Source organism: Plecotus auritus (genome assembly GCF_963455305.1).
Source record: "Plecotus auritus genome assembly, chromosome: 1".
NCBI lineage: Eukaryota > Metazoa > Chordata > Mammalia > Chiroptera > Vespertilionidae > Plecotus > Plecotus auritus.
The window spans coordinates 157,159,635-157,169,377 of record NC_137770.1 but is presented as its reverse complement, the minus strand read 5'-3'; the positions used below and the strand labels follow the sequence as shown (position 1 = coordinate 157,169,377).

The following is a 9,743-nucleotide window of genomic DNA, read 5'->3' as shown; positions in this document are numbered from 1 at the left end:
GGTCTGTGACTGATTCTTTGTAAATTCTTAGACAAATTACCTACATGTGTAACTTGACTGGAACTCAGTTTTAAGATTAAAAAACAACACACAAAACAAGCCTGGGTTACATGCAGATTAAATTGCATAGAATTGTATAAAGAGATTCATACAGTGCCTGTCAGAGCAGATGCTTCTTTTCTTCTTTTTCTTTAGAAGACCTGTCTCAGAGAGGTGTGCAGGCGGTTAGCAGTGGGAGGCTTCGGCAACCATGGTTCCCAACGTTCCCGCGGCCGAGCCGGCCCCAGAGAGTCCTAAAGGCATCAGGGCCGAGCTGCTGGGGCCGCCCGGGGCCGGCAAGGGGACCCAGGCATCCAAATTGGCCCAAAACTTCTGTGTCTGCCATCTGGCTACTGGGGACATGCTGAGGGCCATGGTGGCTTCTGGCTCAGAACTGGGGAAAAAGCTAAAGGCAACTATGGATGCCGGGAAACTGGTGAGTGATGAAATGGTCGTGGAGCTCATTGAGAAGAATTTGGACACCCCTCCATGCAAAAATGGTTTTCTTCTAGATGGCTTCCCCCGGACTGTGAGGCAGGCAGAAATGCTTGATGACCTCAAGGAGAAGAGGAAAGAGAAGCTTGATTCTGTGATTGAATTCTGCATCCCAGACTCCCTGCTGATCCGGAGAATCACAGGAAGGCTAATTCACCCCCTGAGTGGCCGTTCTTACCACCACGAGGAGTTCAACCCCCCAAAGAGCCCATGAAAGATGACATCACTGGGGAACCCTTGGTCTGAAGATCAGATGATAATGAGAAGGCCTTGAAAATCCACCTGGAGGGTTATCACACGCAGACTACCCTACCAGTGGGGTACTACAGGAAACGAGGGATCCACGCTGCCATTGACGCTTCCCAGACCCCTGATGTTGTGTTTGCGAGCATTCTAGCAGCCTTCTCCAAAGCCACATCCTAGTAACAGAAGGCCAGGCGAGACTGCACCACTGCTCATCACCCCGGGGCGTGATCCCGGCTTTTAGGTGCTGGGCAGAGGGGAGGGGTGGTCAGAGTAAGGATGGAGAATCAAGAGTGATGAAGGGCTCACGAAAAATATTGGAAGGGCAGCAGTGTTGTAGTGAGGTGATTTCTTTCGCATATAGTAGGAGTCTTAAAGAGTATGAGTAATTAATTTTTTAAAAGACTGATTGGAGGATATAAGTAGAAATAAGGAGGTGCAGTACTATTTCTAAGGAATCAAGTTTTCATTTACTCTGGACTGGTAACAATATTTTTTAAAGCCAGTGCCCTGAGACCTCAACTTTTATCTCAGAACCTCATGGGTTGCCAGCCAGGGAATTCAGGAAATCAAACTGTTGTCCTCTCTGTCCTGTAACCAGGGACAAGGAGGGTTTGACTACTGACACTGGTTCCCCACACCCTGTGATCAAAAAATCATCTCCACATTTGAAAGAGATACAGGGTGTACTCCTGTGGCCAGTGGCTCAGCAAATCAAGTTTACAGGAGTCATGGGGAGGGTGGGCAAGCCGATCTCACTCCCTTGCCGACTTACCACCTGCTCTCATGGGTGAGTGCTCAGCAACCCCCCAGTGTGTGCCAGAACTCTACGCTATTGCCTTCTTTCATCCATGGTGTGTGAAGGGACCCTTCAAATAAATGAGCAAGTGTCCTAAGCAACATCATCCAAAGATTATCCTTCCGGTCCTCACATCCTGTGACTGGGATCACTCGACAGCACTGTGATGTATTTTCAATGAGGTGCCTTTCTTAAAGACCAAATACTGCCTTGTTTGGCCCCTAAATCAATAAAGTATGTAAAAGTTTGCAAAAAAAAGAAGACCTGTCTCCTCTTATCCATCTGGCAAACTCCTAGCAATGCTTTATAGCTTGCCCACCAATTTCTTGGTGATGTCTTCTCTAATCACTGAATATGGAGAGATGTCATTGAATTGCTCCCAGCACAGGATGTAATTAAGGAATTTAAAAAATTTACTTTGTTGATATTTGTGTGTGTGTGTCTGTTGATTTTGTAACCTAAATTGTAGTTACTACTTATAGAACTTACTTAGAAGTTGTTGCAATGAAAAACTATTGCAAATTTTTTTCCTATAAATTAATGTTTATTTCTATAAACACTTTATTATTTAAATATGTTTTTAATGATTTTTAGGGAGAGAGGAAGGGAGAGGAATAGAGAGATAGAAATATCGAAGAAAGCCCTGCCGGCATGGCTCAGTGGTTGAGCATCAACCTATGAACCAGGAGGTCATGGTTCGATTTCCGGCCAGGGCACATGCTCAGGTTGTGGACTCCATCCCCAGTGTGGGGCGTGCAAGAGGCAGCCAATCAATGATTCTCTCTCATCATTGATGTTTCTGTCTCTCTTTCCCTCTCTCTTCCTCTCTGAAATCAATAAAAGTATGTTAAAAAAAAAAAAAAGAAATATTGAAGAGAGAAAAACATCGATTGGCTGCCTCTTTCATGCCCCCCTACTGCGGATCAAGCCCTAAACCTGGGCATGTGCCCTGATAGGGAATCTAACCAATGACCTGGTTCCTGGGTTGATACTCAACCACTGAGCCACACCAGCCAGGCTAGAAACACTTTAAATATTGCTAAATATTTTTCATGTTCTTATATGTCTGATTATTCTGAGGAGAAATTATTTCACCGTGCACATTATTATTTATATACTAGGGGCCTGGTGCACAAATTCGTGCACCAGTGGGGTCCCTTTGCCTGGCCTGCGGGATAGGCCTGAAATCAGCTCTCCGACATCCCCCGAGGGGTCCCAGATTGCAAGAGTGCACACGCCAGGCTGAGCGATTCCACCAGTGTATGATTGGGGCCAGGGAGGGACATGGGAGGTTGGCCAGCTGGGGAGGGACTGCAGGAGGGCTCCAGGGCATGTCCAGCCCATCCGACTCAGTTCTGATTGGCCAGACCCCCAAGCAAGCTAACCTACTGGTCAGAGCATCTGCCCCCTGGTGGTCAGTGCACATGATAGCAAGCAGTTGAGCAGCCTTAGCATATCATCAGCATATTATGCTTTGATTAGTTGAATGCCTGAGTGGTCGACCAGACAGCTAGCATATTAGGCTTTTATTATATAGGATTATTATAAAGGTTTAAACATTATATTATAGTTCTACAATATGATTTATTTTTTTAAGAAAAAATGCTTTATTATTTTTTCTCTAGAATTTGTTTAAAAAGAATGCATAGATTAAGGTAAGAAATAGGATCCTTAGTAGCAGCAAGGAAGATACCTAGCAATTTCCAGTTGATAATTATGACTGTTACTAGACTTTCTATTGTAATCTTAGATATTCTTCAATGCCTACCTCAAATTCTATATTCTTCACAAAGCCTTCTAGTTTGGTGGCTAATATTCCACCAAAATCTGTTGTGCCATAGAGTTGTGTCTGGGAATGTGGTTGCCAGTAAGAAATTGTATTTCCCAAGTGACACTGAGAGTCATCTGACAAAGTTCTGGTCAGTGGAATATAATTGCAAGTGATGTCTCCTGTTCCCAGGCTTCAGCCTTACAATATTGCCCATGTGCTGTTCATCCTTTTTCTCCTTTGAACTGGAGTAATGATAAGCTGATAACCAGCTTTGACTATGTAGATGAAGACAATTCCATCCAGAATTGCTGAGCAACAATATAGAAGGAATTTGGGATTCATGAAGGACCACGTACAGTAGAAGAGTTTGCCTACCTACTTTGGGCTGTTATATGAAAGAGACATAAGCCTCTTTGTTATGAAAACCACTGCATTATTAATTCCCCCCACCCTTCAAGAATAGTTAAGCCTTTTACTCTAGCTATATAAGAATTGGTACTTGAAGAAGAATGCTGTTATAACAAAAAATCCAAAACATATGTCATTGACTTTGGTGGTGCTATAACAGATGTTATAGTCTGGAAAGATTTGTTATGATAAATTAGCCTTTTGCATAAATGAATCCATGTTCTAGTCTCAATTTCAATCAATGTTTGCCTCCACTGTACTTCCACAGTATTTTCTGCTTGAATCTTACGTAGTTCTTTATGTGATTAGAGAGCATGTTAAAGGAGCATTTAGTATCCTCTAATAATAATTTATTACATTTCCACATTGTTTTATAGTTCCAAAGGTTTTATTTTTACATTTATTAGTGCATTTTATCTTCACAAAACTGATAAGATGTTGGGATTCATTTATCTAGTCAACACTTATTAATGTCTTTATGTGGCCAGGCAATGGGCTGGGTTTGCAGGCAACTCTTCAGACTGAGGCCTTTATCTTGGAAGTAATTTCACTTAAGGACAAATTAGAAAGAGAAATAGGAGTCTCTGGTGAAATATTGTTATCATGCCTTTTTTTTTTCATCTTCTACCTGTGATCCAGGAAGTCAAATTATGTACCCAAAGTTGCACAACAAATTAATGCTCTATCCATTGGACCAGAACTACTCAACTCAAACAGTTAACTATCTAAAATTCTTAAAGGTTAGTAAAATGTATCTATAAACCAATTTAATTAATAATAACTTTTGCTTACATATTTTCATGCATTTAGTATAACAGTGAGGTAATGAACAAAATCATATCGATCACAGCAAGTGAGGCTGTAATCCAATCTGTCAACATCGAGTGTATCAAATTCTTAGAGCTTGGGGAAGTAAGTGTTTTTGGTGGTAAAGTGTTGTAGACCAGTAAAAACTTGAGTCAAACTGGAAACAGCCCCTGAGCAATAGTTGGATTACATTGTTTCTTAGAATACTCAATTCAGCACTTTTTATGACCCCAAGGCTGATAGATGATAAGATTTCTTCCCAGGTCACCTTGCTAAGATAAGAAGCAGGAGCATGATGACAGGCAGTGAGGGTGATAACAAAATAAAATATATGACAGAAGAGGAAGAATCACCAGGAAGAAAGATGGAGTGTGGGTGGGAGGAAGAAAAGAGAATGTTGGGAACCTAAAGCGGGGGGGGGGGGATAATAATCAAATGAACTCACAGCTTATGAAAAAATGGGGGGAAAAAGAGAGAGAAAAAGGAAAAGAACTAGTGAGACTAGGTTTAGCCAAAATAAACTGGCATGGAAAGTAGAGAATAAAATGAGAGATACTATTAGGTCTAGGCACTTCATTAACTGTAATTTGAAAATACAAGGACATTGAGATATTGAGTTTTAAAAGACAAGGAATTTATTCCAGAAATATTTATTGAGCTCTGACTGTGTGCAAAATCCTGTAAACTGAATGGTGTTGAAAAGAAAGGTGAGGTAATCACCACTTTATGGCTAATCATTGAGGAGATAAATGCATAGTAACATCCCTAAACTTTCTTTGCTCTCTTGCCTTGAGTGAGCAGTGGCTGAGGAAGTGTGCTGCCTTTCTCCCACCCTAGGGACTGGAATAGATTCAGCATTAAAGGACTAAAGGCTGGACACCATAGGGTTTTCTAGGTTTTGTTTACAATCTCTCTCAAATGTAATTGCCTGCTGAAGAAAGTACTAGAGTGGCACCCATTCCTGGATTTGAGATAGGGGGAATGAAGTGGTCATCTGTTTAGCTCTGCCCACTCAGTACAGAAGAACTCTTTAGCATAAGGTTTTGGCTTGACTTCTATCTAGAAAGTGGCCCCAGAAATGTCGCTGAGAGAAATTTTTTGTTTTTGCTTTAGGCTGGAGGGTTTGCACTATAACTATATCTGCTTTTCTGCAGCTCTGTTTGATACTGGGTTGACCTCTGCTTACCTCATACTTGCTAAAAAGAAATATATCTAATACCATCTACCTCTGTGATAAGAACATGAGAAAACAAATAGCGGAAAGACCCTTTATAAGTAGATGACCTACTATTAGCTGTGGGAGCCACACAGCTAAAAAGGCTTGTCACGAATAGGGAGGATACAGTATTTGGGCTCCTGGGTTTAGGGCAGAGTTCTAGGCTTGACTGGCAATGGTTTGACATATGTGATATGTTTAATAGATAAATTAAGTGAAATGTAATTTACTAGCCTGTGGTTTAGTATCAAACCATAATTTTCATATTTTTCTAGGATCAATGACCTCAACCAGATAATTGGGTCAAGTCACTAAGAGTCTTGAGGGATATCCTCAGTTCATAATTCTATCTTCTCTTAGGAGTGACTTCCCTTCATCTCTAGCTTTATCTTCCCTCCAAGGGATTAAAATAAACCCTTCAAAAGACACCAAACACTGCTTAGTTATTCTAGGAATGGGGTTTTGGACCACCTCTGTGATGTGAGGTTAAAATACAAATTGTGTGCCAGAATATTTTTGGAAAGTGTTAACCAGAGATGATTTTCATTGACTCTCACCTGCACAAGTACCATTGCCTTTAGTCAGAAAAAAATAAAAAGGAGATTAAAAATAACTTTGAGTTTAGAAAATGATACTTATGTTAGTTTGTGTAATTGTTTAAATATATATGTCATAACAGTGAATAAACTGGCAAATTGACTGAGTTTAAAGACTTTTGAGAATGGTTTTAGGTCTGGAGAGCCCAGTCTGAGGATCAGTGAATGCTTTGGAGAAAATGTTGTTAAAGAAAGAAAATTAGAATTGACTGAAAATATATAGAAGGAGGTTAGAGAAATGCAGATTTCTGAAAATAGGTGAAATCTAAAATTTTAACTAGTGGAAAACCTCCACAAGGGAATCTTCCAGATGTTGTCATTTCCATTTCAGACTTCAGTCCTGTGCTCTCTTTGTTTCTCTTCTCCACGTGTGCACTTCTGGAGATGATCTCACCTTAGCCTATGGCTTCCACATGCTTATGACTCATCACTTTTTATCCCCAGCTTTGGACTTTCCTCTATACACTAGACTTCTTCAACCACCTTCTTATATTTCTGCCTGGATATCTAGTAGTTATCACAGAATTAACACTTTAAAAATATATATTTTTTATTCCAACTTCTTTGAAAACTTGTGTACCCTTGCCCCTCACAAATCTACCACTTTTTATCATTTCAGTATTTCTTTCTTTAAGGCAATTTCTACTTCTAATACACCAGCAGTTCTGTTGGCTCATGTTTTTAAATATCCATCTATTTTCCCCAGTTTTTCCTGCTATCAACCTAAGTGAAGTATATCATATATTTCCTGGATGAAGGCCCTAGTTTCCCCAACATTTACTTTTCTCTCTCATTCATTCCCATACAACAGGCAAATGGCTTTAAAATATAAATCAGATTACATCATTCTTCATTGCTGAACAAACAAATGAATTTAAATCAATCTTGTACCATCCCAAAGGCAATGAACCAAGGAATACTTAAGCTCAACTAGTAAGAAATGTTAAAATGTTTTTATTTATTGAGCAGCACAGACTTTGATTATCAAAGGATCCAGTGACTCCTTTTCACTGGAGTTATACCATGAGATAAAGACCAAGTTGCCTAAAAATGATCAGTTAAGAAGGGTAAAAAATCTGATTAAACAACTCCCACAGTCTTTAGCTGTCTTTTAAATTTTATTAGTTCATTAAAAATACATAAACTGTGAAGAGCATATTTTTAGCATTTGTCATGAATAATTGAGCCCCAATTCTTATAGGAACATGCAGTTCACTAAATATGTTGTTAAATTAGATTTTTATTTTTATTTTTTTGCAAGGGGAGAGGAGACTTTACTAAGTAAAAAATCTTCACATTAGTATTTCAACCCCAGTTCCAATATGACTCCACAAACAGTCAACAGTAATGTAAACTGGGTTAAAATCATTATCAATAGTCAGGCTAGGAGTGTAGCTAAAATAGGAATTCAGTATACATAGCTTTGGTGGAGTAGAAAGAGATTTGAACTTCAGCTTAGAAAATCTGACTTCAAATGCTGGCTCTAACACTTCCAAACTGTGTGATCTTAAGCAAGTTACTTGATCTCTCTGGTTCTCCTTATCTATAAAAAAGAATTATAGAAATTAAATAATATGATGTATATTGATATGCTTGGTAGGTATTAGGTTTTCAAATGTTATCTAGTGATACTCTAATTGGTTTAAAAGATTGCAAGTATTTTCAGTTGTGTGAAAGCGTTTCCTAAAAATACAAATGCCAAAAGTATGTGATTCATTTCAAATACATAAACAGAGATGCCTTTGAGTTGGATAGGATGCTTTTAGGTGCCAGTGCAAGAATGCTCTATTAAATTGATTTAAACAAGGAGGAAAAATGATCTGCTATAATAATAAATGCAATGTAGGGTGGTTGCAGGTTTGGGTGGATAAATTTCCCATTGTCTTTCCACCTTTCCACTCCACTGAAACCAGTGTGATAGCTTGGTCCTTTGGTTCTGTTCCTCACAGTCCCAAGATAGCTGCTCTGACTCTGAAGATCACTGCCTACACCTAGCTGGAGGCTTGTCAAGCAGGAAGACCTCTCCTGGAAAGCTCCTATCAGACTTCCGGTTACGTCTCTTGGCCAGAGTTGCATTACAAATCTGGGACCAAACATACTGCTGGCAAAGGAGACTAGAATCAACACTGATGTCTTAGAGTCAACATTTTCTCCATGGGGTTGGGGAGGGGACCACTTTCCACGAGCATATGACTCCTTGGTACTTGAACAAAATTAGTGTTCAGTTAGCAAGAAAGAAGGAGGTGGGGTGGGGGAGGAAATGGTTGTGGTATAGGTAACCAACAGTGTTTTTCACACCATCCTCATCTTTTTGAAAGGAGGAAGGAGTTAGTGGTTACTGCAAAACTCAGAATCAGAGAATGTCATGCTGGCTAAAAGGTTGGAAATTACAGTTGTATAGGTTTTATGCTCAGGCATTGACCATGTTTTCTTTTTTATTGTCATTGGTCATATAGTCCAAATGCATAATAAGCATAAGAAAACACCAATATTAGAAAAGTAGCTTAATGACTCTTCTGGTTTGTTGTTGTTTGGTTGTTGGTTTTTTAGACAAACCCATTTGTCATATGAATTTGAATGAATTGACATAAAAATTAGATATAGGAAGGAGAGAAATTTTAACCTTAGGACAGGAACTAAAAAGGGAGTAAGTACTTAGAAAATAAATACATTAGAAGACATGATAAAAAGGATTTAAAATATTTTTTTTGTCCTCATAGCAACTAGAGTAGAAAAAATCACGAAAAAAGGTCATCCTCTGATGTTTCTTAATACCTGGTGCCACATTTTTCTGTAAGTCCAATATTAGTTCCTTATTCTTTTAGCATTACTTCACTTTATATCTTAAGAATAGTGTTTTAATCATTGTATATGATCATGCAATGCCTCAAGCACGTTGGCTGGAAAATGGTTTATAAATAATAATATTATTATTATTGTTATCTTTATCTCTTGTAAAAATACTCATTATATTAAGATTATATCTAGCCTAGAAATAGTTCAACATATGTGATTATATGTAATCAGTGTATTTTTTCTTTTTTAAAAATGCTATTGCTCTCACTCAACTTTGTTCTTATCGTTAAACAAACTATTGCTTATGAGTTGTAAGTGACTCTGATTTGCTTTGAAGAGTAATTCTTTACAGGTTTCAACAAGAGTTTGTTCCTGGTAGGACTGGGATCCAAAGAAACTCCTTGTTCCCAGTGGACACACATTGATAGCAGGTGTAGCACTACATGGAAACTGAATTGTCAGAACTTCTACCTGAAGCCCAGAACCCTGGGTGTATCCAAAGGCTAAAACTATGATTAGTAGGAAGAATTACTAGGGAGGCTTATTTTAGCTTGATAATAAAAATAACTTTAT

The 9,743-nt window shown here is 38.9% G+C and overlaps 1 pseudogene across 1 annotated transcript; it reads left to right on the top strand.

The window, feature by feature from the left end:
• Positions 1-243: 243 nt before the first annotated feature.
• LOC308250174 (adenylate kinase 2, mitochondrial-like) lies at positions 244-957 on the top strand (annotated as a pseudogene). The gene has a single exon. The product of its transcript is annotated as an adenylate kinase 2, mitochondrial-like (transcript).
• Positions 958-9,743: the final 8,786 nt, after the last annotated feature.